This window comes from Moschus berezovskii, chromosome Y (assembly GCF_049115385.1).
Source record: "Moschus berezovskii isolate FMDL1 chromosome Y, NW_MosBer_1.0, whole genome shotgun sequence".
Taxonomy (NCBI): domain Eukaryota; kingdom Metazoa; phylum Chordata; class Mammalia; order Artiodactyla; family Moschidae; genus Moschus; species Moschus berezovskii.
In genome coordinates this window covers 42,274,410-42,283,362 of record NC_142489.1, presented here as the reverse complement: position 1 = coordinate 42,283,362, position 8,953 = coordinate 42,274,410, and the positions used below count along the sequence as shown (strand labels likewise).

Below are 8,953 nucleotides of genomic sequence, written 5' to 3'. Positions count from 1 at the left end.
ACAATGATTTTACTTTTTACATTTGGTAAAAACAAACAAAAAAACAACTGTGTGAACTATGACGAAACTCTTACTGAGGACATTCTCTCCTCAGCGGCTCTTCAGAGAGGGACAGTGTTCCCCGCCCCTAAACTGGGATTTTGTTACTATAGCTTCTGATTGGCCTGGTGTAGGCGCGTGCTCTGCGCCTATTGGCCCGCGGCCCTGTCCCGGACGGGTAGCTATCTTGGGTCCCTTCATACTGCACAGCCATTTGGGAGTTGTAGTCCCTGCTCTGTTCTGGCCAGTCGCGGGACTTTTTGCCCTCTGCTCCCGGGAACCTCAGGCAGCCACCCCCGTGGGCACAAGCCCAGACGCTGTTCCTGCCCCGCGCTCCCTCCCTCTGCCTTTACTTCTCAGCTGCCAAGATTTTGGAAGGTAGGGGCTGTGAGCAAGCCCAAGTCGAACAGCGTTTCTGTGGCGCAGGTCCGGGTTTCCACAGGCGTCTGGTCATTACTCTGGTGGCCCAGTGGGGCGGAGTCTAACTGGGTCCTCGCAGCTAGCTGGGACGTGGAGGGGGTCTGTCCGGAGGACCTTCCCACGTCACCGAGCCTTTACATAGCTTGTTGCTGAGCACTCTCCCTAATCCTAACCTGCCCCTCTTCTGCTGTATTTTATAGGTGGGGAAACTGAGGCATGGGGCCACGCCAGCTGTTCCCGGGAGGCCCCAGCTCCCGGCCCTGGTGGTGTAGTTGGCACTGGTCGCTTTGGATGGTTTTCAGTTTCATTGTTAAGTAGCAGGACCTTCTGGTGCAACAGATAACGACCAGTGTTAAAACACCCAGTTCTTGGTTCCCGAGGTGGAGGGGGTTGGTTTGAACACGTGTCCAGAAGAGCCGAGCAGGGCACAGGGAAGGCAATATTTTGGGAGACAGTTTTACATTTGTATTTAAGAAACATAAAAAAAAATAATGTATTATAGGAGGAGAAAAATCAGTACTTGTTGGACTTCCTTACATCTTTTTATGGCTTAAGGTTTTTATATGAAAACGTGGGGATTTTAAAGGTTTGTTCATGTAGGAAAAAAAAAAAGGTCGGTCAGTAAAACTGGAGCTGGATTTGCAGCCTCCTCTCTAGGATCGAATTCTCCCTTTGCTGTATGACCAGCCACTCCACCGTGCATACCTAGGAAAAAAGAGTTCAATGCTCCCTGTCTAAGTGACCTAAGGAGCTGCCAGAAGTTGAAATGTAAATGAGGTCTTGCCTGTGAAAACTTGCCCTTTGGAAACTTCCGTTCCGTTCCGTCACTCAGTCGTGTCCGACTCCATGCGACACCGTGGACTGTAGCCTACCAGGCTTCTCCGTCCATGGGATTCTCCAGGCAAGAATACTGGAGTGGGTTACCGTTTCCTTCTCCAGGGGATCTTCCCGACCCAGGGATCGAACCCGGGTCTCCCGCATTGTGGGCAGACGCTTTAACCTCTGAGCCACCAGGGACTTTATTAATGTGTGTCTCTGAAAAACATGCTGGCAACCAGCACAAAATACGGCCAGAGGATGTTTTAGAAAGGCTCTGAAACTTGCCGAGTCCCGGACTACCGAGGGCGGCCCCAATTCGCACCTGTTAAGGTGGTGTACTGAACTCTCCACTTCCTGGCTCCATGTTTTCGCCGGCGGCTCGGACCGCGGAGTCTTCTGGGAGTTGCAGTCCCTCTTCTTGCTTCCCTGAGGGCTGGTACTCCACCTCCCACCCTGCCATTTGGCGTGGTGAGGTGTCTCCTGGTAGATGAAGTTTCATTCCCCCTTTGTGTGGAGCAGCTCTTTGACTCGGAACTACAACTTCCACTTGGCGCTGCGTTTTCTTGCTGCCAATCTTGCGTCCACCTGCTAGAGCCACTAGAGCCGAGTCTATTGAGATAGGTTTAGTAAAACTGTGTTTTTGTTGATTGTTTACCTTCTTCCAAGTACTAAGTTTAGGAGATTATTGTAAACGCTCTTCTAAGTATGTTAGGGATTATGCATGTTTGCAAACAGTGAATACTACATCTCACATTTGTAGATGAGTAAAAACACTTGCAAAGATGAACTGTCTGCAGTCACACATCTAGTAATAGAATGTAATATCTTTCTTATAATAGACATCCAGTTCAGTTACTCAGTCTGGTCTTACTCTTTGCGACCCCATGAATCGCAGCAGGCCAGGTCTCCCTATCCATCAAAAACTCCTGGAATTCACCCAAATTCATATGCATCGAGTAGGTGATGCCATCCAGCCATCTCATCCTCTGTCGTCCCCTTCTCCTCCTGCCCCCAATCCCTCCCAGCATCAGAGTCTTTACCAATGAGTTAACTCTATGCATGAGGTGGCCAAAGTATTGGAATTTCAGCTTTAGCATCAGTCCTTCCAATGAAAGGACTGATATCCTTTAAAATGGACTGATTGGATCTCCTTGAAATCCAAGGGGCTCTCAAGAGATTTCTCCAACACCACAGTTCAAAAGCATCAATTCTTTGGCCATCAGCTTTCTTCACAATCCAACTCTCACATCCATACATGACCACTGGAAAAGCCATAGCCTTGATTAGATGGACCTTTGTTGGCAAAGTAATGTCTCTGCTTTTGAATATACTATCTAGGTTGGCGGTAACTTTCCTTCCAAGGAGTAAGCGTCTTTTAATTTCATGGCTGCAATCACCATCAGCAGTGATTTTGGAGCCCCCCAAAATAAAGTCTGACACTGTTTCCACTGTTTTTCCATCTATTTCCCATGAAGTGATGGGACCAGATGCCATGATCTTTGTTTTCTGAATGTTGAGCTTCAAGCCAACCTTTTCACTCTCCTCTTTTACTTTCATCAAGAGGCTTTTGAGTTCCTCTTCACTTTTTGCCATAAGGGTAGTGTCATCTGCATATGTGAGGTTATTGATATTTCTCCCAACAATCTTGATTCCAGCTTGTGCTTCTTCCAGCCCAGCGTTCCTCATGATGTACTCTGCATGTAAGTTAAATAAGCAGGGTGACAATATACAACCTTGATGTACTCCTTTCCCAATTTGGAACCAGTCTGTTGTTCCATGTCCAGTTCGAACTGCTGCTTCCTGACCTGCATATAGGTTTCTCAGGAGGCAGGTCAAGTGGTTTGGTATTCCCATCTCTTTCAGAATGTTCCACAGTTTATTGTGATCCACACAGGCAAAAGCTTTGGCATAGTCAATAAAGCAGAAATATTTTTTTTTCTGGAACTCTCTTGCTTTTTTGATGATCCAGCAGATGTTGGCTATTTGATCTCTGGGTCCTCTGTCTCTTCTAAAATCTCTTGAACATCTGGAAGTTCACGGTTCACGTATTGCTGAAGCCTGGCTTGGAGAATTTTGAGCATGATTTTACTAGCGTGTGAGATGAGTGCAATTGTGCGGTAGTTTGAGCATTCTTTGGCATTGCCTTTCCTTGGGATTGGAATGAAAACTGACATTTTCCAATCCTGTGGCCACTGCTGAGTTTTCCAAATTTGCTGGCATATCTAGTGCAGCACTTTCATAGCATCATCTTTCAGGATTTGAAATAGCTCAATTGGAATTCCATCACCTCCACTAGCTTTGTTCATAGTGATGCTTCCTAAGGCCCACTTGACTTCACATTCCAGGATGTCTGGCTCTAGGTGAGTGATCACACCATCATGATTATCTTGGTCGTGAAGATCTTTTTGTATGGTTCTTCTGTGTATTCTTGCCACCTCTTCTTAGTATCTTCTGCTTCTGTTAGGTCCATACCATTTCTGTCCATTATCAAGCCCATCTTTGCATGAAATGTTCCCTTGGTATCTCTAATTTTCTTGAAGAGATCTCTAGTCTTTCCCATTCTGGGCATTACTTTTAGTTATTATATTTTAATCTTCTCAAGAGCTATATGAGAGGAACAGCTATTTTCATGTGCACTTTCCATGTTAGAAATCTAAGGCTAGGAAAATTAAGCAACGTGGTGAAGTTAACTCATCTAGTGAATCAGGTCAGTTCAGTTGTCGCTCTGTCCTGTCTGACTCTGTGACCCCATGGGACCCATGGCCTGCAGCGTGCCATGCTTTCCAATTCATCACCAACTTCCTGAATTTGCTCAAACTCATGTGTATTGAGTTGGTAAGGCCATCCAACCATCTTATCCTCTGTCGTCCCCTTCTCCTCTTGCTAGTGAATAGAAGTGAATAGAAGTACCAACATTGTAACCCTGTCTTCTTGACAGTCTCTGCTTAGAAGAACGTACAGGGAGCCTATCCTTTCAGAGTATGGAACTTGGAATCTTTCCATTATACCATGTTGTCTCTGTAGTTAGACACTAAATTGTATCGCTTCATTTAAATCTGAGGCAAAAATCTTAAAACAGCTCCTGTCATATAGTACACGTTTCACAAATGTTAGCTATAAATAGTTTTATAATACCCTTACTTTAGAGAACAGGTAACTGGCCCAGGTCATAAAGCAGTTTGCCAGAGGTCACACAGTCAGTTTGTGTCAGACATGAGACTAGACCCAAATATCTTCTTTCCAAGTCCTGGGTTATTTTCATTCTACCAACAGTCAACTAGCAGGAACACCACATATGAAGCTGTTTAGATAATGGTTTCTTTCCTAATTTGTTGTTTTAGGTCACAGACCAGTGCTGATTGTTGTAAAGTCTTGTTTCTTATTATTGGTAAGGTTGTAATATTTCATTAATTCAATAAATGTTTTCTGAGTATTTTTATATGCTCATCTCTCTTTAGGTATAGGGCCTCAGGATGAAAAGTAGCTAAGGGATTAGGGCTAGAATGACCTTATAAACTAATTAGCTTTTTCATTTTAAAGTTAGGGAAGTAAAAAAAAAATGAGGGGAGTGAGGTACATCATGTTTCGCAGTCCTCGTGTCATGCCTTTGTCAGAAATACTCTGTTTCTGCAGGGAGACAGGGTTCTGTAGGCCTTATAGTCCTGTAGTAGAAGTAGTGGTAGTGGTGGTGTTAGTCGTTTAGTCATGTGCGACTCTTTTCAATCCCATGGACTGTAGCCTGCCACTCTTCTCTGTCCATGGGATTCTCCAGGAAGAATACTGGAGTAGATTGCCATTTCCTTTGCCAGGGGATCTTCCCAACCCAGGGATCGAATCTGGGTCTCCTTCATTGCAGGCAGATTCTTTACTGTCTGACCATGACGGAAGCCCCCATAGTACTGTATGATGTAACCTTCTAGGCTCATGGGTTCTTTTACTTAGTACCCTTGCCCTTGCCTTAGTCCCATAATTTTTGGTGGATTGCTTTAGGAAATGTTTCTGTGTCCCTGTCTTTTTATGTACATGCAGCTTCAGGATGATCCTTTTGTATTTTGGGAGTTTAGTCTTGTTTTGGCTATTTTTCTTTTCTCTTTTGTCCTTTGAGACATGATAACAAAATGTGACATTGTGTTTTCATTCACATACATTTGAAATCTAATCCTTTAATACAGGTTATCATAAATGAACACATGAGTTGTTTGAATTATACAAAACTTTTGTTTTAGAAAACACATTGGTCCTTTCAGTTATCTATTCACAGATAATAAAGTAGGGGACTCTCAGCTCTCATGTGTGAAAGATGGTTTCTGCATGATTAGATAAAAAGTAGCAGTTTTAGAGACTTCCCTGGTGGTCCAGTGGCTGAAACTCTGTGCTCCCAAAGCAAGGGGCCAGGATTCGTCCCCTGATCATGGAACTAGATTTTGCATGCCACAACTGAGATCAAAGATTCCACATGCCACAACTAAGACCATGCATAGCCAAATATTAATAAATACATATAAAAATTAGAGCAGCAGTTTTTTAAATTATTGGCTAAACATTCCTGAGATGGTTACTATGGGACATGTTCTGCTCATCACCGCTGTCCCACCAGCTCTTTTCTAAATGACACTCTGATCAATCATCTTCCAGCATACTGCTTGACCACTGGTAGACACTGAAAAAGTATTTGTGGAATTGCATTCATAAGCACCTTTGAGCTCTGTTCCTGCATTTCCCCCTTGAATCTCAGTTTTCTCTTTTAATGTTGAAATGCAGCTTTGAAATAGAAGCTGTAGCAGGTTGCTTTCAATGTGCACATTGCAGAGAAAAATTTCAGCCTTTGAGGTCATCCTCTGAGGGACTGTTTCTTTGGGAATGTCCAGGTCTGTGACTTCTAAGATGAGAAAGTGATTCAAATAGCAAAACACAGAGAGTGGTAGTCTGAAGGCCTGTGATTCAAATCCCAGCCCTGTCTCTTCAGCATGTTAGTAAACCTTTGGTTTCCTCTTGTAAAATAGGGATAATAAGCACTTGTACCTTATAAAGTGATGATAAAGATTAAATAAGACAGTGTGTTTAAAGCTTGAGCATATTTTCAGGCACTCAATAGCTTATATTCAATAGATTAATAGATCTTATTTTTGTTATTATAATGTAAAGTTGTTTATGAAAATATATTTACTCAAGATTTAAACTAGAGGTAGATCCCTATTTCATAAAAGTGTCTGTGATTTGTTTTCTTAGAGTAGCAAGCTTGGCCAACATGTGTAAAATATGAAGTTACGGCTTCCCTGGTGGCCTAGTGGTTGAGAATCTGCCTGCCAATGCAGTGCTCAACAGGTTTGATTCCTGGTTGTTGAGGTTCCCACATGTCGCAGAGCAGCTAAGCCCCATGTGCCACAACTACTGAGCCACTGCTTGGGAGCCCAGGAGCCACAGTTTCTGAGCCCCTGTGCTGCAAACATGGATGGCCATGAGCCTACAGCCTGTGTTCTACAACAAGAGAAGCCGCTGCAGTGAGAAGCCCATGTATTGCAACAAAGAGTAGACCCCCCACACACACACACAGCCACAACTAGAGAAAACCTGCACGCAGCGACAACGATCCAGTAAAACCAAAAATAAATAAATCTTTAGAAAAAAAGTGTAGTTAACTGCAACTCTTGATAACCTATCTTGTCAGCCCAGTGAAACTCTCTTGTGTAGGCAGATAGTGAAGCTTTTGGCTCTGCATTGCCTGCTGAGAGGTGCCTGATCTCTGGTTTCATCTATATATGAAGTCTTGGGTTGAAAAGCGGCTGACTGTCAGTGAGGCCTTGTGTCCACTTCTAGAAAGGACTGGGCCTATCTCAGGAGCCTCAGGGTTTAAGTGAAGCAGTTGTCATCTAGCTGATGAGTAATCCTGGGGCAATGGCCATGTGGAGATGGAAATGCTTCTTTCTAAAGCTGACAACTTCAATAGTCATGAGGTTACTGACAGAAAAGTGGTTTGCTCTTTTTCTTTTTGGCCAGGCAGCATGTGGGATCTTAGTTCCCCCGCTAGGCATTGAACCGACACCCCTTGCAGTGGAAACGCAGAGATTTAGCCCCTGGACCACCAGAGAAGTCCCAGAAAATCTGTGAGATAGGGGACAGGAAAGGAGAAACAGAATGAGGATCATAGGGGACTTCCTTGGGGGTTCAGTGACTAAGATTCCACACTGTCAATGCGAAGGGCCTGGGTTTAATCCCTGGTTTTCAGGGAATTAGATCCCTCATGCCACAACTAAGAGTCCTGTATGCCGCAACTAAAGATCCTACCTGCTGCAACTAAGACCCAGCACAGTCAATCAAATATTTATTAAAGCACCAACGAAAAAATGAAGATCATAGCAAGAGCAAAGAGAAGATGAATGAAGGAAACAGTCAAGGCCCTCAGTCAAGTTATCTTAATGTAATTACTGAGCACATTTGTCCTGCTTCTAGTTCTGTGCCTGGCACTGCACTGCTATGCATTGGAGATACAGCCTTGAATGCTGCTGATATGGAGGTGATCCTGGTTGTATATCCTAAGCAGTGAAGAACTTGAAGGAGAGAAGGAAGGAGGGTAGAGTGTGTTAGGATTTGTTAAGCAGAAAGGTCCCTGTGCTTGGGAAATACAAATCGTTTAAGGGAAAGATGAGGCTGCAGCTGCAATACTTTGGCCACCTCATGCGACGAGTTGACTCACTGGAAAAGACTCTGATGCTGCGAAAGGTTGGGGGCGGGAGGAGAAGGGGACGACGGAGAATGAGATGGCTGGATGGCATCACCGACTCTGTGGACATGAGTTTGAGTGAACTCCGGGAGTTGGTGATGGACAGGGAGGCCTGGCGTGCTGTGATTCATGGGGTCGCGGAGAGTCGGACATGACTGAGCGACTGAACTGAACTGAACTGAACTGAGGCTGCAGAGGCAGGCATGGGTGATAGTTTGCAGAGTCCAGTTACCTGGATTGTAAAAGAATTTCAGACTTTATTCAAAGGTATTTGTGAGACCATTTAAACGTCTTTTTTTTTTTTTTTTTTTAAGTCATTCAGTTGTGTTTGACTCTTTATGACCCCATGGACTATACAGTCCACATTTAGACCAGAATACTGGAGTGCGTAGCAGTTCCCTTCTCCAGGGGATCTTCTCAACCCAGGGATCGAATCCAGGTCTTCCTCATTGCAGGAGGATTCTTTGCTAGCTGAGCCACCAGGGAAGCTCAAGAATACCTGAATGGGTAGCCTATCCCTTCTCCAGGGGATCTTCCCAACCCAGAAATGGAACCGTGGTCTTCTGCATTGCAGGTGGAATCTTTACCAGAGAAATCTTAAGGGGACAAATAAAATTATTTGATTCATTTTTTAAAGAGTTTGGATGCAGTATAGATGATGAATTTGTGAGAGGTCATAGTTGATGTGAGAAAAGCAGGTAGGCCTGCATTTCTTTAATGTACATTTGAATCTCCTGCTAATTCTAAAATGTAGAGACTGATTCAGCAGATCTGGAATGGGCCAGATATTCAATGTTTCTAACAGGCTGATGCTGCTGATCCATGGACTATACTTTAAGTAGCAAGCAGGTACTTAGGAGACTCCTCAGTGTTCTAGGTGAGAGATCATGGTGATTAAGAGAATGGACTCTGGAGAGCAGAAGACTTGGATTCTAAACTTGGTTTTATCACTTG

At 44.1% G+C, this 8,953-nt stretch overlaps 1 long non-coding RNA gene across 1 annotated transcript in view; it reads left to right on the top strand.

The window, feature by feature from the left end:
* The first annotated feature begins 285 nt into the window (after window positions 1–285).
* LOC129557934 (uncharacterized) overlaps window positions 286–8,953 on the top strand; it is a 63,045-nt gene continuing 54,377 nt past the window's right edge. The window contains exon 1 of the long non-coding RNA XR_008686360.2: window positions 286–417. This is a non-coding gene — a long non-coding RNA (uncharacterized LOC129557934). The remainder of the gene's footprint in view (window positions 418–8,953) is intronic.